This window comes from Rhineura floridana, chromosome 6 (assembly GCF_030035675.1).
Source record: "Rhineura floridana isolate rRhiFlo1 chromosome 6, rRhiFlo1.hap2, whole genome shotgun sequence".
In the NCBI taxonomy this organism is placed as follows: Eukaryota; Metazoa; Chordata; class Lepidosauria; order Squamata; family Rhineuridae; genus Rhineura; species Rhineura floridana.
This window is the reverse complement of record NC_084485.1, coordinates 107003125-107030145: the sequence shown is the minus strand read 5'-3', so window position 1 is coordinate 107030145 and position 27021 is coordinate 107003125.

Here is a 27021-nt window from a genome sequence, read left to right as displayed (position 1 = left end):
CCCCCCCATCACTACACTGCATATCTTTTATACAGAACCAGGCCATCTAGGATGCACACCTTAATGTGGTGAGGGGGTTTGAGAGTGTTGAAGAAGCTAAGAGCAATGCCATCAGGAGTCTGGACCAAGAGGCTAGACTCCTAGCAGGGACACCCAAGGCAGAATGGTTAAAGCTGAAACACCAGACTAAGATGAATCCAAACTCAGAGGAAGGCAATGGTAAACCACCTCTGAATATTTCTTACCATGAAAACCCTATGAACAAAGTATCCAAAATGCAACACAAGATAGTGCTGGAAGATGAGACCCCCAGGTCAGAAGGCACTCACCGAGCTACTGGGGAAGAACAAAGGGCAAGGACAAGTAGCACTGTGACTAATGATGCAGCTGGGTCAAAGCCGAAAGGAAGCCCATAGGCTGATGCACATAGATGTGAAAGGAGAGTCTGGAGTTGTACAACACACACAATAGGAACATGGAATGTGAGAAGCATGAAGCAGGGAAAGTTAGAAATTGACAAGCAAGAAATGGAGCATATTAACATTACAATACATGGTGTGAGTGAATGAAAATGGACAGGAATGGGACATTTCCAATCAGGCAACTACAAAATATTTTATGCAGGAAATGAGAAATTAAGAAGAAATGGGGTTGCTTTAATAGTGAGAAGTGATATAGCAAAAGCAATTAGGAGCTACAACGCAAGGTCTGAGCAAGTTATATCAATTCCTGTCATTGTCAGCCCCAAGAGCTCTGGCAATGGCAGGCCTTTGCAGTCATGCTGGGGAAGACCTGGCATGGCTTCAGTGCCCCTCCCCTTTTGGGCATGGCATGGCCACGCATGCCTGTCACATAGGGGGTGGAGCCCTGCTCCACCTCCCCTTGGCCTCTTTCTGGCCTGATGCGACGACGGAGCAGGTCGCTTGGCCCTGTTAGGTCGCTTGGCTCTCTTAGGTGCTTTAGGCCTTAGATGGAACAGGTTGCTAGGCCACTTTAGGCACTTTGGGCCTTGGCTGGTTATCTGTTTCGGCGGCGCACAAGGTTAGAGAGAGAGGACCTGGTTGGTCAGTTTCTCAGCATTGGAGCGTGAGAGAGAGGCTTGGAGCGGTTGAGGCAGGGGGCCCGCAAGGTTTGGAGTCTGGGCAGAGAGAGTCTCTGCTAGCCCTGGCAGGCCTGCTTCACTTAGCAGCCTCCTGTGCAGTCTGGCTGGCCTGTTAAGGGCCTGGAGGACTGGCATTACAAGGTTTGGAGTCGGGGCAGGGAGAGTCTCTGCTAGGCCTGGCAGGCCTGCTTCATTTGGAGGCCTCCTGGGTGGCCTGGCTGGCTTGTTAAGGGCCTGGAGGGCTGGAATCATTTGGGGCCTACAGTTGGTGTTGGAGCATGGGTGGTAGTTTGGGGCCGTGTGACTGGGCCTTTCTTTGCCTGGTGGATATTTTGGGAGTCTTTCTGTGAGGCAGCCATTTTGGAAAGTTTGTCATTTGATAGGTGATTGGTAGCCATTTTGGAAAGGTCATCTGGAGGGTGGCCATTTTGTTGTGGTCATCTGGAATGCAGACATTTTGGTAAGGTCATCTGAAAGGTGGCCATTTTAGTAAGGTCTTCAGGAGGGTGGCCATTTTGGTGAGGTCCTCTGGTAGGTGGCCATTTTGGTATGGTCTTATGCTGGCAGCCATTTTGGTAAGGTGATTTTTAGGTAGTAGCCATCTGGGTTGTGGGCCATGCCTCCTAAGAAGTGGGGGTGGCCCTAGGAGATGGGCAAGCCCCCAAAGCAGCCTGCTCAGCAGTGGCCTCCTTCACTCAGGACATGTCATCCTCTGTGGATTAGGGCCCTGATATAGTATCTGCATATTCAGGGGCAGTATTTGCTGGATATGGAAGGGGTGTTTCTCCTTTTGCCCAGAAGCAGCCTATGAGTGATGATTGTAGATAGGTTGGGGGCCCCGTGGGCAGGGGCTGCCTACCTCACTGCCAACCCGTTGTCTTCTGTCCAGGTTGGTGCAGTTCCATTTGGGGAGATGTCAGCTCCTCTGGGGGCCCATTTGCTGCTGGCAACAAGGGAGCATATTTGGAAGGAAGAATGCATGGATGTGTTTTCCCTGTTATACCGAGAGCCCGAGCAGAAGGAAAGGGATAAGCAGGAGGAGGGAGATAATGAGAAATTTTAAAAGGAAAAGGTGGATAGGACCTGGGGTAATTGGATGGCAGGAATTTTAATTTATATGGGGGTGGTGATTCAGCACCAGCCTATGAGGGCAGCAGCTTTGGGGAAATACCTGGACATAATATTTAGGGTGCATACAGAATTCATGGGGTCAGCATGGCTGGCCAATGGTAAATCTTTTATGATGAAAGCGGCAGTGGATTTAAACCTACAGGGGGACAGAAAGGACTCTGGTTGTTTGCAGTTCATGATTGCAGCTCGACCCGTGCAAGAGGATAGGGCAGATAGTAGGCATTTACTGGGTCAGTCTGACACTGTGGCGCCTTCCCGCGGGTCCACAGGGCAGGGGATTCAACCCTGCCTGCTCTATTGGGAGTTCAGTGTTAAGGGCTTTTGCAACAGGAACCTGTGTAAATTTAGACATGAGTGTTCCATCTGAACTGGCTCCCATCCTTTTACCAGCTGCTCTAGAGCTGAGGGGTTTAAGGGTTTTCAGAAGGGGAAAAGGTTGGATCTGGAGGGCAGCCTTCAGGTAAGGGGTCCCACCCTGATTAATATTTGTGGGTTTTGTCTTTGCTCCGTCAGCATCCTAGGCAGGCAGATGCACTCTACGTGGGGAAATGTTTTTGGTTTGGTTTTAGGATTTCATTTTTTTTTTCAAATCAAATCAAATCAAATTTTATTGTGCGGTCATAGACCCAATATACAACTGATTAAAGTTTCAGATTAAAACAAATAAAACGAGACGATACAGAATCATCAGCTAAAAAAATTAGTCTACAACAATCAGTCATAATGTTAGGAACCATTTTTACGTAGGCTCTGAGCTAGAATTAGAAACTGGGCAACTGATTCAGTGGTACGCTTGTCTATATCAGACAAGAGATGGTTCACTAACCACTTGGTGGGCCTGCCAGGAAAAGCTTCGATACATGGCGAAATAAACCTGGCACGTACATCTTTATATAAGTCACAGGTAAGAAGAACATGAGCAATTGTTTCTACCTCCCCCTTCTTGCAGATACAGAGTCGTTTTTCATATGGAGTTCCTTGAAAGTGGCCCTCTAAGAGCGCTGAGGGGAGGCAGTTGAATCTAGCCCTGGCAAACAGATGATGAAAACTTTGTATGGTCAAATTGGCAAGATAGGCCATGGGTTTAGGGAATGGAGGGCTTAAGCCAAAATAGAAAGGGGAACAAGTTTTACGAGCAATGGCCATTGAATATTGGAGGGCTATATCCTTGATACACTGGCCAATAGTGTGATTAGCAGAGTCAAAATCCATAAAGGAAAGCAAATCCAGTGATAGGCCAAGTAACTTTACTTTCTCATTAACATTTTTGGACCAAGAGCTGAGGTGAGGGTCTTTCCAAATTAAATTTAGGTAGCCTAAAGAATGGGTAGCATAAGCAGCTTTGGTCCAGAATCTGAAAGCATAAATCCAGGCAGAGCATTCAATGGAATTTAAGCCCGCTTCGAGGCGGAGGCCAGCTGCCGAGGCACATCGAGGCATTCTAAATATAGAACGCAGGAAGATCGAAAGTATCGATTCCACTTTGGCATTAAAGCTAAAAACCCACAATGGAATACCATAGAGGAGTTGAGGGAGGATTTTAGCTTTAAAAGTCTGGAGAGCAGCCGGGATATACTGGCCGCCCTGGGTAGAAAAAAATTGAAGAATGGCCTTAGAGGTGTTACGGGGAGTTTGAACTGCAATTCGGATGTGTGTAGACCAGGAGAATGTCGCACAGAACAAGATCCCCAGGTACCTGTACTGTTTGACTTGATCACTCTTTTGGCCATTTATTAGCCAAGAATGGATTGCCGAGCGCTGAGAGAAAGCCATAATTTTTGACTTATTGAAATTGATGGTAAGGGAGTTTGTGTCACAATAAGTCATAAAAGCACGTAAGAGGCGTTTTAGGCCAATCTTCGAGAGGGACATTAATACAGTGTCATCTGCATAAAGTAGTAAAGGACACTTAGTATCGGCCAGTTTGGGAGGATGGAAGTTATCAGCAAGGCAGTATTTACTCAGATCGTTGATAAAAAGATTGAATAGGGTAGGGGCCAGTATGCATCCCTGACGTACTCCTTTTGTGGCAGAGATAGGATTTGTCAGACTACCATCCATGCCACATCGCACACAAAGTGTTGTGTGCTGATATAAATGGCTAATCAAGAACAAGAGTCTCATCAATCGATGTCTGGGATAATTTAGTCCATAGTAATTCTCTCGGGATGGAGTCAAAGGCGGTCTTCAGATCGATAAAGGCAACATATAAACCATTACCGAAAGAACATCAATACTTCTCTGCCAGATGGTTCAATACTGCACAATGATCAATAGTAGATCTGCCCTTTCTAACACCAGCCTGCTCTCGACCCAATATATCCTCTTCCTCTATCCAGGAGGTCAGTCTCACATTTAGAAGTTTAGCGTAAATCTTTCCCACAGCTGACAGAAGGCTAATGGGTCTATAGTTGGTGGGGTAGTCCCTATCCCCCTTTTTATATACTGGGATAACAACCGCCTCAAGCCAAGCTTGGGGAAACTTGCCCGTTAGGTTAATCAAGGTGAAGAGGTTGGTCAGTACTGGGGCCCACCAGTCTATACGCGTTGTTATCAGTTCAGGAAGAATTGAATCAATCCCTGGGGCCTTACCAGTTTTTAAGGACTTAATCAATGTAACTATCTCAGATTGTTCAATTGGGGGCCAAGCTGGCAACGTGCTTATGTCTATAATAGTTGGCATACATGAAGAGTAGTCTGAGGAATTTGCAAACAAAGCAGAGAAATGGCGTTCCCATATAGCGGGCGGGATGTTACATTGGGAGTTAGAAGAAGAGCCCAAGGCACCTGTAACCAAGGACCAAAAGAGCTTGGAGTTATTATTTAAAGAGGCATTTATTAGAACCTTCCATCGCTCTTGAACATCTCATCGTTTTTTGCTAGCAATCAGTAATTTATATTTCCTTTTAATAAGGTAATATTCCGATGGCAGTGTATTTACATTATCGTTTCTATACCTGATATACACCCTTCTCAATTGGTTCTTAGCCTCATGACAATCCTTGTCAAACCAGCTAGAAGTTTTTGTCCTGAGTGTTTGAGAAGAAGGGGGTGGTGGCCTTATGGCCATCTTCAGGGCCGAGGTCAGAGTAGAATAGATACATAAGCCAGCCAAAATTTCACTAGCATCAGCTAATCGGGACCTAAGATCCAAGCTCGAAGGAGAGTCTAAGAGGTTAGACACCTTCTCAGCGATCGTATCCGACCAAAAGACTCTCTTATAGGAGGAGTCAGGTGCCTGGACCTCATAATGAGGATTTATCTCTAGGTGGCCTAACTTTGGTATTCGCAGGGTAAAAGTTAAAGGTAAATGATCACTTTCAAATCTCGCATCAACTGAAAAGTTGCAGATTAAATTAAAGAGAGATTGGGAAATCAGCACATAATCCACCACACTACTTCCATGGCTAGAGATGTAGGTGAATTCTGCAGGATTGTCAACTTTTGTATGGCCATTAAGAATCATCAAATTTAAATGGGCCACTAATTGAGTCAGACAGGTTCCCGCATAATTCACCTTTAGATCCTTGGAAAATCTGTGAAACCTAGGAATAAAGTTGTCTGTATCTATTCCTCCCCATAGTTTGGATAAGAAAAGGACATTGTTATTCGGGCCAATTCTGGCATTGAAATCTCCCATTACAATGGGGTATGCCCTAGGGTATAGAGCTTCTAGTTCAACTACATATTTTTCCAGATTTTCCCAAGACGCTATTATACCACGTTTGTGAGGCGAGGGCGGGATATATACATTAATTACTAAAAGGGTGATAGTTCTAAACTCAATTAATCCCGCAATTGCAATATTTCCGCATGGCGGAAGCTCTCTGATGTTCATATGTAGAGAAGTGGAAACCAGAATTGCTAAGCCTGCCTTGGGCCTGCCTTTCCCTTTAGGGGACTCAGCAAATAACTCTAATACTGAAAAACCATTCACATAGATTATTTTACAAGACCAGGTTTCCTGTATAAATATCACATCATGGGTACCCAAAAATTCCCTGAACCCAGGACAGTTTTGTTTAGACGTCCACCCCGCTATATTCCAAGTCAGGAAATTAATTTGGTCTATTTGGGAACCAGTCTGACCCCAAACCGATTATAGAGGTACGCCATCCTCCCCTGACATAGACCTGGCTGGGGGGGCCATCTCTAAGCGGGGATTGTCAAACGCACTCCATCTTTATCCAAAAATATGGCACCAGACCTTACCAGGGGCACACACGAGGACACCTTTGCAGTCCCTATTTCAGGGGGCCCCACCAGGACATGAGCCAGTTCCTCAGGACCAAGATATCTGGATCTATCCCAGTCCAAACCCGCCATTAACGGTTTATGCGGGGTGTTAAGGGAAGATTTCTTAGGAGAAGCCTGTACCACACCATGGCTATTAGTTGGTTGGTGGTTGTGATCTCCCGAAGGGGAGCGCATAAAATCCTTTGGTGGAGAGGAAATTTGAATCAAAGAGTTGATCGCGATCTGTTGGGTGGTCTTTCTCTTAAGAACAGATCTCACTTGAGTGCATTCCTGAGATGTGGGAGTCATTTCAACTTCAGGGGAGATGGCATGGGCAAGAGTGTCTCTTAACACCGTCAGTCGGTCAATGATCTCCTTCTGAGATCTTATAGGCAGGAAGTGGGACGAGTTTATAAGTTCCTTCTCTTCCCAGGTTGGGGCAAAGATTAGAGTAAAGGGTTGTGGCTGTTGAAGATGTGGATCCAAAAACATGGAATGGACTTCAACCAGAGGCTCGTCCAAACACCAAGGAGAGTTCTTTAAATTTTCCTTTATATCACAGCTCGAGTTTTTACTAAAAAGTTGGATGGGCTTCTGGTTTGCAAATAACCTACTTAAAGGTAGCCCTGCACGATAAAAATTATCCTTCTCTGTATATAGCCGCATCAAGGACGTCCAGGACCCAAAAGTCACCACTACTCTGGCATTTTGATAATCATAAAATAGGTATTCAATGTCCATAATGTCTTCTATCAGGCCACATTCTGGGACGATGTTACTCATCACATCCTGTAAGTGCGCTTTGCGTTGGTAAAAAAGTATCATACCTTTTGGTTTTGGAAAGTTGGAAATCACTAATTTGCAACGGCTCAAAGACAGATTCCAGTTTTGCTGGGATATAGGAAGAGGGGAGTATCGCACCTCATCTTGCAGCAATAAGTCAGAGTCAAGGACATGTTGCCACGGATCTTGGATTTCATCACCGGGAGGCATGCTCTCAGTTAAAGCATTTGGAGGTGTCTCAGAAGGTAAGGGGGTATAATTAGGCCCAGTAAGTGGATGCGGTGGTATGCGAGGAAGATCTAGGTGTCCAGCAGTAGGGCAGTCCTTAGTGTTCTGGGAAGCTGACGTAGATAACCTGGACAGCTGGGTGGGAGTCCGTGGGGTTGCTTCCATTATTTTGAAAGCTTTTTAAAATCCATTCCCTTGGAGCGGGTTGAAGTATTTTTCTTTTTCCCTTTAGACTTAAGATTTACAGTTTTCTTCTTCAGGGCCACCTCTACTCCCTCTGATTTCACAGGTTTGCGCTTGGAGCCCTTCTTTGTGTTTTTGGGAGCGAGGGTCTTCATTTGGAGAATAGGAGAGGTCTGAGTACCCATATGAGTTCCCAAGCACTCGTTGTGGGTTTCCCAAGTGGGAGATTTATGGAATTCGGCTATTACGACCAAGAGAGCATAACATTCCGATAAGAAGTTCTTGATTGAGTCGAGATCGTTAGCCAGCAGCTGTAAAGATGACTCCAATTTAAGGGGGTATACTTTATCCATCTCTTCCAGCTCCGCTTGCCTTTGTAAAGAAAGTGTGATCCAGGGGCTTGTGAGATTATTAGGCCTGGATAGAGCAGAAGGTGTCAAAAAACCTTCAGAAATCTGGAGCGGATCAGGGGCAGAAACCCCCCATTCGGGCAAGGGAAGAGCATCCTCAATCTTACTTCCAGGAAGCGGGTCATGTGAAATGTGAATAGAGCAACACCCTGTCCCAGGTGTGTCGCTAGGCAAATCTACTTGAGGGATATCCACTTGTGCAATTTCTGTGGCTAAATCCACTCCCTGGGAGGGTCTATCATAAAGATATAGGTCGCTTTTAGTATAGTCCATGGACCAGTCCAAACTAGGAGGATTATGAGATGATACTTCTACATTATGACATCCCTCATTAGGGGCAAAAGAGCTTCCTTCGTTGCACTCCTTGCAGCCCCCTTTCTTGGAGAAGTACGAAAGGATTTTCGCTTGTTTCTTCCCTTTCTTTCTTGGGGGGTCTATGCCTGTGAAAGTAACCACCCCTAGTGTCTTGGATGCTTGATGCGTAAGCACCATGAGTGAAAGTTCAAGCTTGGCTGAGTGCGGAATTCTTGGCTGGATATAAAATTCAAGTACTAGCAATATATTAGAGAGCAGCTGTAAATAGACAGCTGTAAGCAGAATGTTAAATTTCACACACTGAGACTATGTTTATTGTTGAGTCGAGTTCTTATCACCGGGAGTGAGGGGGAGGAGAGGAGGGAAGCCGGTCCGGTGTCTTTGCTATTTTCACCCTCAGATAGGAGAAAATCACTCCTATTGCTGCTTCAACAAGCACTGCAGACTATAAGTATTATTTTGGTTAGATTTTATCCAGCTGTAGCTAGGTCAGAGCTTACCAAATATGATGAGAAAGCTCGGTGAAGACTGGGAGTTGTTTCCTATACCTCTAACACCATCGCCAGGATTTCATTTGTTGGGGAGCATAGCCCTTACATGTCAGGGAATTTTAAGTCGGTAGTTGGAATGGAGCTAGTGGTGCCGGAGAAAATAGATAAGGATATTTTTTTTAATTGTTTTAAATTTTTAAATAGAGTTTTAAATTGTTTTTAAAAGATGTATTTTAAATTTGTATATTTGTTTTTAATGTTTTTAGTTAGTGTAAACCGCCCAGAGAGGTTCGGCTATGGGGCGGTATATAAATACAATAAATTAATAAATAAGTAGCTGAGAAAAGGGTACTGGGTCTATTTGACTACCCTACTATGCTTGCTCACAGCAGTGTTTTGACCTATGTCTGTATTTTGACTGATGTCTGCTGAGCTAGGAGTGCCTTGGCCATGGGAAAAACGGAGGGTCCTTCACCTGTACTTACCTTTTGGGGAATTGAGCTTGACTCAGCGGTGCAAGCTTGCCGTTTACCAGCAGTGAAGTTAGGGAAGTTGAAGCATAACGTGGCCAGCATTAGATGTACCAGGAATTTTGGAGCAATTTAATTGGGTTTCTTTTGGCGATGGAACATTATTGGAGGCGGAGTGTAAATTCACTCTGTTGCCTCTAGGGCTTTGGGTTTGGGGGTTATTTTTCAGGATAACTGGTATGCAAAGGCATAGCCAGTGGAATGGGCTGAGGCTGTTGGGCTTTCATGGGCTTTGGGTATCTTTATGTAGTTCTAGCTCTGAGGCAATCTTATTTCATGCAGTGCTGTTATAGCATGTTTTTTGTTTGTTTTGTTTTGTGGTGGGGGGCTTTTGGACGGGAGAGTTGCTTTGCCCCCTTTTTAGAAATGACGGATCTGGTCGGGCTTTGGAGGTGATGTTTTGGTAAGTTGCGCAAGTCAGAGACTGACCAGAGGGACTGAAGTTTGGTTATCACTTTGGCCTCTTCCATGTACACAGGCTGTGTGCAGTCCGGGCTTTAGGTTCATTTTGGGGCTTAAAGGTAAGCTGAGAGGGTTGTTATTTTGTCACCAGGATAGTCAGCCTTTGACTCAATTTCAGTTTTGGTCCATTGTTAGATGAGCCTTGTCACTGTAACCTGACCAGTTTCTGAGATGGGAGGAACAGAAATAGCCATCTTCGAGACTTGTATCAGGAGTAGGAAACACACCTGAGAAGTCGAAGGGATGGAGTTTGCACATGGTACATTGTGTCCAAGACTGTTGTGGCCATGATTTATTAGGGGTCATTTCATCAATTCTTTCCACATACCATATCTAATCCCAACTGATCTACTGTTATGCTGAGCCAGCAAGAGCTGCTCTGATAATAAGGATGCAATTACCCAGTATGGACATTATGGAAACTACTACTCACATTATAATAGAGTGCAGTGACCACTCTCTGCCTTTGAGGGGCTGACTGGAGCTTCTAATTATGGTCATATTTGGGGTTGGATCCCAACCAGTTCGGTACACACTCTTTCCAGATGGGTGTGGCTTCTATAGTAGCTACGTTGGGCTGTGGGAGCACAGCCATGCAGGCAGTGGGGCACTGGCAGTAGGCCATTTAAGAGCCCTCCTTAACCATTGTGCTGCTGAGCATATTGATAATTGTTGTTACTGTTTTAACAGGTTGGAGGGTGCTAGAGAGAGTCAAGGTACTCATGGTACACAGATGGAGTTCTGGGCCAAGAGGAGGGTTTCGCATATCAGGTACAAAATCTAGTTGGGGCTCAGCCACTCCTCTCTAATCCCAACTGATCTACAATTATGCTGAGCCAGCAAGGGCTGCTCTGATTATAAGGATGCAATGACACAGTATGGACATTATGGAAACTACTACTCACATTATAATAGAGTGCAGTGACTCTCTGCCTTTGAGGGGCTGACTGGTGCTTCTAATTACGGTCATGTTTGGTGTTGGATCCCAACCAGTTCAGTACACACTCTTTCCAGATGGGTGTAGCTTCTATAGTAGCTATGTTGGGCTGTGGGAGCACAGCCATGCAGGCAGTGGAGCACTGGCAGTAGGCCATTAAAGGCCACAGATGGAGTTCTGGGCCAAGAGGAGGGTGTCACAGATCAGGCACAAAACCCAGTTGGGGCTCAGCCATTGCTCTCTGGTCCAGTGGCTGGGAAGATGTGGCATGCTGTGGGAACGCCTCCTGCCTACGCTGTTTGATGCTTTGTTGGTGCAGCACCTTCCACAGGATTTGATTATACATTTGGGTGGCAATGGCCTGGGAATGTTGAAGGGGAAAGCCCTTATAATTCAGGCTTGCCTGGACTTTGCGGCCATATGCAGTGGCCTAGGACCACGATTGTTTGGTCCGATATCCTCCAGAGGAGGATTTGGAGGGGTGGGAATGATCCTAGAGGCCTGAATAAAGCTAGTCGAAAGGTAAATAGGGAAGTCCGGCTCACCCTTGCTGATAAGCAGAGCGAGGTAATACATCATCCGCAGATGAAGTGTGGCAGGGCGGATCTTTACTGGCCAGACAGTGCTCATATGTCTGACCTGGGTAATGATCTGGTTTTGACTGATCTGCAGAGTGCCCTGCACATAATTATTTGTCGCAGGTGGGGGAAGAGGGACTAAGCTGAGGCTTGTCCTCTTCTGTGGTGGATAGGTGTGGGAATTTTACAGGATAGGATTTGGTGACCACCCTTAGCCACCCTTTAAGGTGTTCGGTGGGTTCTGAGGCCTGCCTTCCAGGTTGTGTGGCTGGTTGGCAGGATAAGGCTCACCTTTGGGGCTAACCTGTAACACCCACTCAGAGGTTGTGTGGCCCTGAGGGGGGGTGGAGCAGGAAGGCCTCCCTAACCACCCTGTGGGGATGGGGTCCGGAAGAGGGGATTGGGCTTGAACCACCACCTTTCCCATGGCAGGGTGCCCTCACCCGATTTGGTAAGAGTTAGGTCCCACACTTGTCTCTGCAGATCATTTATTATGCAATCAAGCATTTAATTGGCTTTATTTAAATAAATGTGGCCCTTGATTTACCCACACTTCATCTTGTCTTGCCTCTTCATTTCCCGGCTATGCACTGCAATGAGATTAAATAGGAAACTTATCAACATAACCATCATCCAAGTCTATGCTCCTACAGCAAATGAAGAAGAAGAGGAATTGGAGAGATTTTATGCAGAAGTACAGGAAGAAATTGATCACACACCAAAACAAGATGTGCAGATAGATAGATAGATAGATAGATAGATAGATAGATAGATAGATAGATAGATAGATAGATAGATAGATAGATAGATAGATAGATAGATAGATAGATAGATAGATAGATAGATAGATAGATAGATAGATAGATAGATAGATAGATAGACAGACAGATGGATAGATGGATGGATGGATGGATGGATGGATGGATGGATGGATGGATGGATGGATGGATGGATGGATGGATGGATGGATGGATGGATGGATGGAAGGAAGGAAGGAAGGAAGGAAGGAAGGAAGGAAGGTAGGTTTGGGGTTTTTTTAGTGCTAAGCATACATTTGCCATGGAAAAAAATAGGTCAAAGAGGAATTTTACACACACAGAGAGAGAGAGAGAGAGAGAGAGAGAGAGAGTTCCAGCACAGTTCATGGACTAAATCTGTTCCCACCTCCATGTCCAAAGAGGTGATCAGTGTTTAATCTTTGCTCAACAGGCTATGTGAGCTCACCCTGTATACGAAACCAGAAAGAGGAAATGTATGTACAGCAACTCTTTACATAAATATTTCCCCATCAAGGTATGGTATTTCCCATATGTATGTTCATAGCCCCTAGCAGAATCAAGACAACAGAATCCCAAAAGCTAAGAGCATATTATAGTTTATTGTAAACAGCATACCATATCCATTGGTACATGTAGTCCTAAGTGGATTTATGCATTTTGTTCAATATAGTTAAAATATTCCATATGCCATACAATCCATGCTATTTTATTGTAGAATCAACAGAGACTGAGCTCTTGGGTGTTTTTTTTTTCTACTTAAGTCACACTCAGTCTAGGCATATTTCATATTTTTTGCCCATGAAAAGCACTTCTTGACAAATTGGTTTCATTTCGAAAACAAAAGCTCATTGCAGATTGATTCTGCATTACCACAGTGTGTCCATTTCAAAACAGATGTAGGCAGTCCTAGCAATGGGGATGTATTCACAACTGTCCAATGACATTGTCGATCGGTGTATAGCGAGATGGCAAGGTGTGAGCTTTCAAACATGCAATTTAATCAAGGGAAAGGTTTTTAAACCTGTATTAAATAACCACACCAACCCATTATAAGAACATAAGAGCCTGCTGGATCAGGCCAGTGGCCCATCTAGTCCACCATCCTGTTCTCATAGTGGCCAACCACATGCCTGGACAGCAGGATCTACAATCGATCTAGATTGAAAGCCACAATTTGAGGATGAGCATGAATGATTCTGTACTGAGAAAAGCTACATTTTTCTGCTACAAACAGGTATGTGTATGCAGCCATAGAGCACTGTCTAGAGCTTGTGCAAGCTTTGTTGAAAGGAATGGGACTTGCACAAAAACACATGCCCATGCCCTTTTAAATACAATTTAAACCTGTTATTCTAGCTGGTTTTGCCATTAAAGATACAGTAGAAATGTTACTTCATTTTTTAAAAAATGTCATACATTTTAATTAATAACTCAAACTTGTTCACATGTTAACATGAGAATAAGCTCCTTAGAACATAGAACTTACTTTCGAGTAAAACATGGATAAGATTACATTGTTTCTCAAGCAGATGTAGGAAAGTGAATTCAAATCACGGTCAATATGACTTTTATATGATTGGGCATTATCAGTTCTAAGTAGTGAGTTATGCAAGTAGCTATCTTCAAATAAATGAGTGGTATACATACCAAAAGAAAAGAGAAAAAAAGGCATAACATCAAATGAAACAGAGCATGTGTAAAAAAGGGTTAAAATCTGTATTTGTGAGATCCTCTCTAACTAAACTTGGCTTTGGCCAATGGGAACACTTAGCAATTTTAGTCCACAAGCATCCCTCTTTCCATGGCTACAAATGATCCCGTGAGGAATTAATCATCTTCTTTCTTGTGATATTTCAAGCCTCTTCCATCAAGCCACTCCATTCTTACAACCAAAACCTGTTCATGCAAGAATGATTACCAATTTAAGTAACCCAAAGTGTACAAAACCTATGATGCAGTGTGGTGAAACATGAAGAAGAAGAAGAATTTGGAACCTTTAATTAATTTGAGCAATTGGCAGTGTCGAAGTGGCAGCAGAAATGAAATTCAAAAAGGCAGATGGGTTTTTGTTTGTGTGATAATCTGCTGCTCAGGGCCAGAAATGGGAGCTGAAAATAAAATTCCATCTGCAGACTTTGTTCAGACATACCGAAGAAGCAGAATATCAAGAGAAGGGAATTTTGACCCCTTTATACAAGTAACCAAAGAAATTATTAGCAGTTCTGCTTTTATTTCCAGCACAGCTATACTGAACCAATTGTGGTTGATCACTAAAATATGAAATTCTTTATTAATGATGGGAAAATTTGTTCCCTGAAGTGCATCCCAAAGAGAGTTTCAGGTTATTGAGAAAGGGTCATTACTATCCACTCTTTTCACAGAGGCCAGGAAAATGGATAATGTTGTTTTTAATTGAATTTCCCATAAAGGCAATCTACCCTTTATAACAGAGAAGTTTTCTGTTATTTGATGACAGAGCCAGATACTTTTCTAGACTGCGTGCAGATTTGTTGTTCTAAACTATTGAAGTGATTAACCAAATGTTACCTTTAATGCAGCACCACAATAAGGACTCAGAATAGGTGATATGTTTCAAGAGAAAGATGGATATTGTGTGTGGAAGGGCAGTGATGGCTATTTTGCACGTTGTGGTGGGATAAATCATTAGTATGTTGAATCTATTCCTAACAATTAAAAAAGCTCACTTCAGATGCTCTAAAATAGTCCACTGGAGCCTTTCTGTGAATGCAGCCACACAGAGAAAGGAATATCTGACTCATTTGCATCTAAGAGCCAGAGAGACAGGAGCACAGGCCCATCTAGCTCAGTCTTGTTTATGCTGACTGGCAAGGTTTCAGACATTGCTTAGAGAAGCCAGGGATTGAACCTGGGACCTTTTACATGCAAAGCAAATGCTCTGCCACTCAGGTATGGTTGAATTCCCACATGCATGGTGTTCTGCTGATGGAATGCAGCTGCTCACAAGATAGGAAGAAGTTTTCTCCAGTTCCTCCTCTGACTAGATCGTCTCATTCAGTTCAGTGAAGGTGAAAGTTATGAGCAGGAGCCTCCATTGGGTCTCAGTCCCTTCCGCAAGCAGAAGGATCTACTTTCATTCATGAAAGAACTGCACTGAATCCAATCCAGTGACCACAGTGATAAGCACTGCTTCTTAGAGCTGATTCCCATCCAATCAATGGTGTTTGAGTGAATTATCACTGGTGCATGTTCATGTAGTTCCATTCATGCAATTGCACTGGATCTGCCTTCAACACTTTCAGTTCAAGCATGTGAAGCAACTCCTGTATTATTTTTGTTCCTGATAAATTTCATTCTGGACGCTTACTTTCATTTTTGCAATGTTTAGAATATCTCTTGATTTTTGAGATTTGGATGTTACATTTGAGTCTTGAAAGAAAACAAAATTAGAGAGAAAGGCACTTAAGTAAATTTTATCCTAAAACAATGCTGGCTTTATCAGGCCCTGTGGGTACAGCATCTCCTTTCAAAATGCTAGATTAAAAGAAAAATCAGATTCGGCTGCACACAGGAAACTGATGTTGATTTTTAAGGAGGATTTTTGCTGGAATGACAGAGATAATTATTTGGAAAAGTGTCCGAGCATCATGTATTTGCACTGTGTAATGGACTTGATATTTCTAGGGAGCAGAAGTGAGGTTTAAGGTCTTTCCATATTTGTCTTTAACTTAAAGTTCAGCAAATTTCAATTTTTGTTTTCTTCAAACAATATTCTACACAGTTGTCAGAGCCCAGGGACTGATGGAAGCTTATAAGCCATGAGGGTATCAAAGTTCTCTCAAATCCTCACTTTCCATTCTTGCTCTAGTTACAATTCCATTTTGTTGCCTTTGCTTTTCTGATTTTCCCCAGTATGCTTGTTCTACAGAAGCACATGCATCCTTAAGTTCTTTCATCATACTTCGGTAAGGTTCAGTTGAAGGAGGGGAAAGTTTCTTTATGCAAAAAGGTCCCATTCTTCTGCAAAACATCTGATATAGACAATAGTAAGGTCCGTCGTTGTGCAGGTTGGAAAAAATATTCATGGACTTTGCTGCAGGCCAGGCCTGTGATTGCCAAAAGTATCTATTACCCTGGTAAGTATGTACAGGATTGCAGTCTGAACTGATGAAGGAGGCTCTATGAGCTTTTCAGGGAAAATGGGTTGAATCCAACTGTGTGCTTCCAGTTGCAGGAGACTCTTTGATTCAGTGGAAGCTTCAATGAATGAAAGATGTGATGGAACTTTTGCTGATTCTCCTTTCCCTCCTACACTGTCCCCTAAATCTGATCCAATTGGTTTGGAGATCCTTCAGAACTGCATGAGAGGTGGTTCAGGAGGCTGCAAGAGAAAAGAGGAATTTGTGAAAATTGCCTCCCTCTAATTGCTGTTCATGAAAGCTTCCACCAGATCAAAGAACCATTCCTGCATTAAAGGACACAGATACAACCCAATTTATCTTGCAGGCAAATTGTGCTACACAGGAATGGGAAATCTGTTTGAGATAAAACTTTGGAACTTGTGACACAATTTAAAAACAAAAACAAGAAGTTAGTCAGGTTTCTGTCATTTTGAATCTTATTTGGTGCAGTGGATCCTTTTGAAAATTGTTGGTTAGTGCAGCTGGTCTACCAATAATCTGAACAGAATGTTAAATAATACATCACTTTACACCCTAAATCAAGTGCTGAAGTAGCCGATCTGTCCATAAACCCTTTCAGACTCATAATTCCCATCTGACCACAGATCCCTTGCCAGAGTATTGATGTTTCCCAACAATGGTTTAGGTATAGGTTCTCAGTTTAGTGAGTTAGACAAGACAGGAAGGACCTTGTGATATGCTCCTGTGAATGTAGGGTGTCAGGTTGGATTTCCATCTGTTTTTGCATTCTGAGTTGCACAATGTAGGACCCATCATTCCTATCCATGTTACATTTCCTCCGCATGTTGCTATTGCCAGATGTTTAGCTCTGACCACAAGACAGTGCAAACATGCTCAATGCTGGCCATCTTGTGAATATTTTCTTTTAATCTGATAGAACTAAATCTCCTCAGAGAGGTGTGTGATGTTCCTGTATTAATGTAAATATGGTAAGTGCTGTTTGTATAGAAGATACATGGTAAGTGGAATGAAAGAGGAGGGGGGAGTAGATGAGCAGTAGAATGCTGGATGATTGGCTGAGCATTTGAATGGCTGAGAGTATAAATGGAAGAATGACAGTTGAATCTGGGAGGGTGTTTAGAGGTGTTTGGAGGTGGCGAATGGTGGAGTCCCTGGTGGTGCCTAGTGAAAGGCAGTAGCCACAAGCAGGTAGGAACCTGATAGGGAGAGCCAGGGAAGGGCGTCACAAGGTGCAGCAGAAATAACCTATTTTTTTTAATCTAGAGGCAGAATTATATAACTTCACAAACACACACACACACACACACACACATTAGGAAATCCTGGAAAAATAGGTGTTGCCAGTCACCCTGAATTCTGTGAGTCTCTTGTGCCAAGCAACCATAATGTTAGTTATAAATTAATGCAGTGGAGGGGGCAGAGGGAGAGAAGCATGATTAAAATGGATACAACTACTGGAGCAGAGTGTGCATTCCTAATGTACATATTAAATTATTCCATGGGGGGAGGGAATCAACAATTTAGCATTTGAAAGATGTTGGAACTGTTTTTAACTGGTTTGTTTTGAAAACAAATCTCTGTTTCATATTACATTACATCACTGAATTATTTTTAACACTTCAAAATACCTAAATTATTTGATCTAACCTGCTTTTACAAATATCAAATTAATGTTCACTTTTTTCTCCACTTGTACAGCCTAGACTGCATTACGACTTTATCAATTGGTCTTTTTTTAATAGAGAAAGCTATTTCGATCCAATTTTGTATGTCATGTTACAGATAAATGAAAGCAAAGACCCCCCTGTATTGTATGTGAAATCTCTAATCTCGTAGCTCTAGTGTAATGCCTTAGACAATCAAGCTAAATATGTCAAGGGACTTTTTAATACGCTGCATTGATGAAGCAAGGGTATTAAATTTATTCAACCATGAAGAAGACTTTGATTATCACACACCTCAGTTGTACTTCTATGTTGACCAGGAGAGAGAAAAAAATAAAATAGAAAATGAAATGTGATTAGTTCCTGATGGGTTTAAATTCCTTTTCTACACATGACATGAAGTGAATTCATATTACCACCTTCTATCAAGATCCCCCTCCCTCCTCATATCTCATCTGCAACACAGCAAGTCAGTTTGATAACATTCTTATCAATATCTGAACAGAAAACATATGGAATGGTGCAATTATTGCCATCTTATGATTTGCTCACTTAAGTGGGAGATCCATTGTGCTTCCCCTGAGCATTATAAATGGCCATAGCAATTACTTCAGATAACATTGGCTGCAAATGTATTGTGCTCTCTCTCTCTCTCTCTCTCTCTCTCGGTCAATATACTTAACAGTACAGATTCTGAAAACTGATAAGAATTTTTTAAAAAACAAAATTATTTTGCAGTTGAAGCTTAACAAACACCTATTTTTAAAAGCTTAGTAAAGGTGTTTTTTTTGGGGGGGGGGAAAGCCATAATGCATTTGAGTGAGACATGATTATAGTACGTTTAAGCCATTGTCAGAAAATGGAGAAATTATGGGCAAGTTTAAAAGCCTGATAATTATAGAGTCACCTAGTTTTGGCAGCACTGTAATATTCATTTTCTTGTTTCTTAGACAGATGCTGATTTGGAAGATTTTAGGGAGAGCAGACTGTTAAAAGGGAATTTTTTCAGCACAGGTTCTCCTGTTGTGATCTTATTGGCTACCATTATTTCACACATGCTACTTGTAATGCTTTTCAAATGATGAAACATAGACAGCTTCACGAAATCCTCTAAGAAGAGTGAAATCAGTTTCAAGTATTGCCATAATATGTCGCATTACTGCTATATTGGAATGTCATGATCAACCATGGTTTATCCAGATGGGAACAAGCCTAGCCTCCTCCCAGGTTCAAATGCTCCACACCACTCCTTCTGCAAAGCCAGGGGTGAGAAGTTCAGAACTTTTGCTTCCATTTTTGATTAGTCGCGGTTTTATGGCTGAACCCTCAACTGTGGTTAATCTCAAATATGGTTAGTTGAAACAAGCCAACTTCATAAACCACATTTTGAAGTCGGCTTGTTTCAATCAAACTATTGTCAAGTTATATGAAAGCTGTAGGAAAGAAAGAAAGAAAGAAAGAAAGAAAGAAAGAAAGAAAGAAAGAAAGAAAGAAAGAAAGAAAAAGAAAAAGAAAGAACATTGAAATCTTCCAAACTCCTTCTCGTGACTGAGCTGAAGGAATGGAGGTGATGGGGAGCACATGAACCTGAAGACGCTAAGCTTGTTCTCAGAAGGATAAACCATATCTTATCATGGCATTGCTCCACATTTATCTCCATTTTTATGCCCTATTGGTGTGTATAAACACCAATGTGTGTTTAAATAATCCCCTTTGGACATTACATGCTTTTAAAAAAATATTATTTACTTTTTATAATGGAAAATAATACAGTATACATTTGGAATTGAAATAACAGGAAACAACTGAGAACAATAACCACATTTGCAACAACTTTCATCCATAAAACTGAGAGCACTTCAGTCCTAAAAAGGACTGGGTAAAGTGGAGGGAGCATTGGTGGATAGAATACATTTGAAGAATAAAACAATGAGGGATTGAGAAAGAATGCATGAAGACATTGAGGGGAGGCAAATAGAGAGACGAGGAGGGGGGGATGAAGAAATAAGCATATATGTGTCTATATTAAATTTACAAACAACGCCAAACAAACTTGCAGTTAGGAGGAATTAAAGAATGGAGAGAGTGGTCAGTGAGATGTGATATAAATGGCCACCAAATTGCAGTATAATCTTCTGGCTCAGTTTTGCCTTGAGGTGATGGGTGAGTTTTTCCAACAAGGTTATGCAAACCTGGTTTCTTGTATCAGTTTTCCAGATTAAAATCTGAAGCATTTTCCACCCTTGAGAGATTATCAGTCTAGCAGCAACCAACAAATAACTTAAGGGTTTTGAAGTTAGATCTCAGTTGTCTCCATAAAACATAGACAAAAGGCAAAGTGCAGGGTCCAAGTATATTGTTTGACCAGTGATGGCACTAATTTCAGAAATTATAAGGGACCAACACTGATGGATAGTAGGACAAATCCATAAATGCCAATAGGTTCCCACAGAGCCACAGTTACACCTACAAAAACCATTGCCATCTCACCAAATGTGGGTGTACTACCACCTGTGGATGACTTCCATCAAATTTAATGTTGGCAGAGACCAGTGAAAATGGTTTTGAGGGCCATATTGCCAACCAGCAGGCTGTCTCAATTTCTCTGCCAAGATCCTGTTCCCAGATAGCTTTAAGGCTCATGGGTTGTGTTAACTGAACATCTAGGAGCATTGTATAAAGTCTTGAGTCCAGACCCCGGGTTTTGAATGTAGAAAGTGATAAAGCTGATTCAAAAACTGACAGGGATTTGATTACAAGACTACCGATCTTGGGCTTTTTGATAAAGTGGCTGATTTGATACATTTTGAGCCAATTAATCTTAGAACCCCTCAACTTGAGAATTGCTGATTGGATAAAGGCATGTTTTGGTCATAGAAGTCTCATAAGGTAACCAGCCCCCTATTCTATAAGAGGCATGCAAAAGCTTTGTCCTTCAGATAGTTGGCTGGGTAGAATGGTGGGGAATAGTGGGGAAACAGAAGGCAAGAACTTTTTGGACCACTTGAGCCATATAGTTAAAGAGCATTTAGTTAAGGGACTGTCCGCCTGGTTTCAATGTGATTTGAATGTAGGAATAAGAGGGAATACATTCAGCGGAACTGGAAGCTCCCTACAGTCTTCCATTCTCACCCATTGTGGTGTTGTTGTATCATAGGAAACAACTGTCTCAGTTAGAAGGCATCAAAGTAAGTTTACAGGTGAGGGATACCCCAGCCACCGAAACGAGAATGTAGGTAAAGGTGAGTTGTAGCTAATCAAAGCATCTTCAAGATGAAAATGAATATATTAAACAAGATGTGCCGGGACCTCATCACCCTGTTAGGAATCAACAGTGGGAGCACTTTAAATAGTATTTATTTATTTATTACATTTATACCCCGACTTTCTTTTCATGATAGAAACCCAAGGCAGCTTACATATGATTCCCAGGCAGTCTCCCATCCAGACACTGACCAGACCTGACCCTGCTTAGCTTCAGCAGGGTGCTGGCCTTATGTGCCTTCAGACCATAGCCTAGGAGAAAGAAGGCAGGGTAGGGTCATCATTTTTACAGATGCAATTCTATCTAGTACAGATAAATGAAGGTCCTGCCACATAGAGAAATCTGATTTAATTCTATTCATAACTGGGGTATAATTTAAAGAAAAAAGTTTGTCTAAATTTCTGGGTATTTATATTCCTAAATATCGCAAGGAAACCAGTCAGAGTCTAATGGCAAAAGACCATCTAACTAGGAGCTGAGTCCTAGGGCTAATGTTCCAGAACATGGCTTTGGATTTGTCATAGTTGGTTAAAAAAAACAGTCAATTTGCCAAAGTCCATTAATATCATTTTAAGGACAGGGAGACTGAGTACTCTCAGACTGGGTCTGAGAGTAAAACTGTAATATCATCGGCGAACAAACTTAAAAGATGTTGATTACCGTCAATAATATATCCTTTCAAAAGGGATTGTTTCTTAAGGATTTTACCAAAGGTTCTAAAGTTAAAATGAATAGCAAAAGAGACAGGGGGCAACCTTGCTTGGTGCCCCACTGCAACAGAAAAGACGGGGAATCTATATTATTAGCCCATTCTACTGCCGTTTTTGGCCTATGTAACTTTTTAATGACACTTTCCAACCTCTGCCCAATGCTGCATCTGTGCAGCAATTTAAGGAGATAGGGCTATTCTAGGCAGTCAAACGCCTTAAAAACATTGAGGGTAATTAATGCTAGTGGGTTGCCTGACTTCCTGCTATGGTAAATTAAGTCCAAAATACACTGAATAGAGTTGGTCTTTTGGTGACCAGGAATAAACCTCACCTGGTCAGGTTGAATATAGTAGGCAAGGTGAGTATTAAAAAGAGAGGCTAATATGGTGGTGAAGATTGGTCTTGGTTGAAGAGAGAAATGGGGTGATATGCATTGACCAATGCAGGTTCAAGGTTTTGGTTTTACCACAATTCTTGTCTCCACCAGGACTCAAGAACCTCCCCACCATCCATGATGGCATTAAAGAGTGAAGTTAAGTGAGGAGCAAAAAAGTTCCAAGAAATGCCTATAAATATTGCCAGGTATACCATCAGAACCGAGAGACTTATGGGTCTTAAGCTTTGAAATGACCTGTAAGATGTCTTCAACTGATATGGGCTCATTTAGTAAATCTTTGAAGTCTTCCCATAAGGGTTGGATATTGACTGAATCCCAAAAGTGGTTAATGGCTGATTTGTCTGGGCTGGAAGAACAACAGAGTTTAGAATAGAAAGAGGAGAACTCAGTGGCTATATCACCCGGATCCCATATTTGTGTCCCATTCTGTGCATGGATTGATATTATTTTACATATGGCCCTTTTAAGTTTAAGAGTGTTAGCTAATCATTTAAATTTTTTATTAGCATAATCATAGTATTTTTGGTTTAAGTATATTTAGATGTCAAGTCAATTTCCAGGGCCTCAAGGGAACAACACTTAATGTCTAGGGCTCAAAGGACTCTGCGAGATCCAGTGTGCCTATATTGTTCCTCCAGGCCGGCAATCTTTGCCCAAAGATGTGCTCCTGCTGAGAAGGTCTACCTTTTGAGTTTAATAGATTCACTTGTTGCAATTCCATGAAGAAATGCCTTCATGGAATCCCAAACTACAGAGGGAGTTCAGTCACAGTCAGTATTATGAACAAAGTAATTGGATAGAGCTTCTTGGATGGTCTGCTTAATACTACTCTGACCAAGGAGGGCTGAATTGAAGTACCAAATTGGTGAGAAGCGTAATGGGCGGTGGAATCGGAAGAAGCCAGAACTGGGGCATGGTCCAAAATGTGAATGGTTCCAAAGCAGAGGCAGTCTAGTAGGTGTCATGGCCCCATCAGAGGACTCCGATGAGGACGACTCGGGAGTAACAGCAGCAGACCCAGGAGCAGCAGACCCAGAAGGAGACACGGAAGAGACTCCTGAGAATCCAGCTCCTTCTCCCCCTCAGCTGCAGAGCACCTCAGATTCAGCGGAGGCCCTGCAGCCAGACGCAGACAGTGAACAGGATACTCCCCCCTCACCTGCAGAACATAGACAGCAGAAGGTCAGGCAGAAGAGAGGCAGGCCTGTCCCCTTAAGGCCCAAACGCTGAGGGCTCACACCTGCTGTCCACCCTGCTCCTTATAAGGCACCCCTTGCCTTCAGCTTGTTGCTGACTGCAACGTCAGGCGTGACTTTGTGTATTCCCAGTTTCCCTGCAATATCTCTTGGACTGACCCCTTGGCAATTGATTCCGGACCTCTACTGACCTCGCTTCTGGACTTCGGACTTGGAAAGTAAGCTTCAGACAGGCCTGGCCCTTATCAGGTTCCCTCCTCATTGGCCTGGCAGATTTACAACCAGTCTGCCGGCTAAGGACTTCCCTTCCCTGCTAACGACCCAGGAATTTCCAACCCCCACTGCTGACTCAGTGCAGAGCTGACAGTAGGTCACTATCAGGCAGTATGTAATTGATCCTCAAAAGGGATCCATGGTGGGAAGAAAGTTAGGTGTATCCAAATTCAGTGGGATGTTGTTCCCGCTATTTATCTCTGAGGTTGTGCTTAGACAGCAGCCTAGTGAATGTTGCCTCTGGGGATGGGGTGATTGGACGATTAAAGCCTCTACTGTCCAAGTTTTCTTGATGACATAAATTAAAATCACTCTCTATCAAGACCATGCCCTCTTTAAACAATGAAAGTAAACCCAAGACCCTTTGCAAAAATGTTCTTTGTCCTTGGTTAGATGTATAGACAGGCAATTGTTAACAATTTCCTTCCCAATGTTTCTTTAATGAAAAGAAAGTGTCCCTCTGGGTCTAGTTTGATTTTATGAAGCTGAAATGGAAAAGTCAAGTTCAAAATAATAGCAACTCCTGAAGACCTACTTGAACCTGGAGCTGTTGTTATGACACACGCTCTTGGGAACCTGAGTGTGTGAACTTGCCACCCACAGGTTCTAGGTTACGAGAAGTACTGGGCAAGGCATTCAAGCCTCTAGGGCTAGAGAGATATTTTCTGGAAGAGGGCTGAATGTCCATCGAGTTCCAGGAATCCAGTAGAAGGTAATCACAATTCCCGAGTTCTGCTTCTATTTCTTCTTTGCTCCGCAGAACCTTTAAGCCAAGTAGAACTAAGATGCAAGTTGCTTCCTTCTTGCTGGTACCAGAGTGAGGGATCCCATCAATCGTAACCATAAGGGGGAATGGAAAGCCCCAATGGTAGGGGATTTTTGCTACTTGTAGGCATTCAGTCACTGGGCGGTGATAATGACGTCTCTGCAGACTCTCACTGCTTAGATCCTGGAGTATCATGAATTCAGTATCTTGAAATTTGAGGTCCTTCAATCCCTGGGCTCTTCTCAGGAATTCCTCTTTACTCAAATGGTAGGTGAAATGGACAACAATGTCTCGAGGCTTCAAAGTATTATTGAAGTTAGCAGGGGACAAGCGGTGGGCACATTCTGTGTCTTTTGGAGAAAGGTCCCAGTCTGGGAACAGGGTCACCCACCAGGCCAGCATAAATGATCTTACATTGTTTCCCTGTGTTTTTCCGGGATCCTGTGAAAATGCAGGTTTTGCCTATGCCCCCTAGCCTCCAAGTCTGTTAACTTCAGTTGCATATCTATCATCGCCATTTAATCCGGTGCAGTTGTTCTGAGTGTTGGATCCCAAGATCCATAGTTCCAGAGGCTATAGTGGTGACATCAGCTAATTTGGAATCTAGTGTGGCTAATTTTGATTCTAAGGGTTTAAGGCTTTGTGGCCATTCTTCCAAGAGGTCCTTACGTTGTTCTTGAAACTGTGTGGTGAACTCACATTGTATGAGCACCACCAAGTCTTCTCCCTCAGGCTTGCCTGGTTTTCCTGCTGTGGTGGCCATGTTTGTAGCCCTGCCCGGCAGTGATGATCTACCGCTCTGCTGCCGATGATCTAGCATATGCACTAGAAAGTATGTGGTAAGAGATCTCTCACCTACCAGTGGTGATCTCCAAGACTTTCCCAGTCAGGGGCTGCCAAGAGATTTGTGATCTGGGAGGAATAAGAAGGGGCTATAAGTGATTAATTTGTGATGGAGTTAGAAGCTTGCAGAATAGGCAGCCATTTGGCTCCTATGATGTCACTTGCCCCATTTACATGCTTTTTGAACACCCCCTAAAACAATTGCTATAATGCTTTTTTTAAGTGCACAAAATGTTCATACAACTTGGCTGCCAGTTTGGCTTCTTATTTCCAAATTTGGGCTGTGATTATCTAGTTCACTGGGAGCTTTGGAAATGAGAAATACTGAGTCTAATGGATACTTAAACACCAAACAGAGAGTAGGTTTTAATAATGCAATTGACACAGCCCTGAATTTTCCTTCCGAGTCCCCCACCTTTTAGCCCAATGCAAAACTTGAGATGATAATGTCTGCAACATTTATGAGGATACTCATGAAAAATGTCTGGAATTATAACATAAATATTTTTACTGGATATTATCATTTGGTTCTCCAGAGTTCACATTGCCTTTTGTAATTATTTCAGTCATTCATGATCTAGCAAGGACACATTTGCCCCATTCTCTGCTCTGAAATGGGTCTCATTACGTTATTGCATTTCATAAGGATGCTGTGATGGCTTTGTTCACCACCCATGCCCCCTATAGCACCCCGTTTCTCTTGTTAGCATGGCATCTACCCTACCTTCCCCTTTCAACTTAAATATACAAAAAGGGTAGGGACACATTACTGGCTTAAAATGCAGTCACCCCATTCTTTGGATCCAGGTACACACAACATTCCTCACAATTACACATAAACCACTGGTTTCTTCTGAAATACTCTTTTGATGTAATATCCCTAAAACCAGCTTCACTCCAACTTTAAAACTGTTTGCGTGGCAAATCCCAAGTATATACAATGTAAATGTTTCCTAGGGTGGTCCTACATGTCTGACATCAGTGGTGTCTGTGTATCACAAAGGAGCATCCCATTTCCCACCCACCCACTGCAATCCTAGCCACATCTACTCAGAAGGAAGCTGCATTGAATTTAATGGAGCTTACTCCCTGGTAAGTGGGTTAGGATTGCGAATCTCATTCATTTTAAAACAAGACATGATGGGTGGGGGAAAAATCCATGTTCATCTTTGCCCAGCAAACTCTGTGAAAAAATAAGGGGGGATCTGTCTCCTCTCAGTCACTTTATTTAAAGTGCCAGCACGAGAAGAAACAACAAGATGATTTCCAGGGGGGTGGAGTCGAGGAATTCAAGCTCCACCAATAGGAATTAGCTGGGCGGAGAATTGGGGAAACTGGGTATAGACAGCGGGTGGCTGGAGACTCTTGGATTTGCAAAATCAAACTGAAACACAATGATAAAAAACAGCATTGCTGCATTTTTAGACTATAACATGCACATAGCCAAAGTATGGGATTAGCCATTTGCCATTTAGAGCTGAGTAGGAATTGCCTCTGATTGGCTGTTTTTTAACCTACTCTATACTATTGAACTGAGAAGTTTCTTGGGAAGGTTCTAATTGGCTTTTTTCATCACAACTAGCATGTAGTGGCCAGGGTT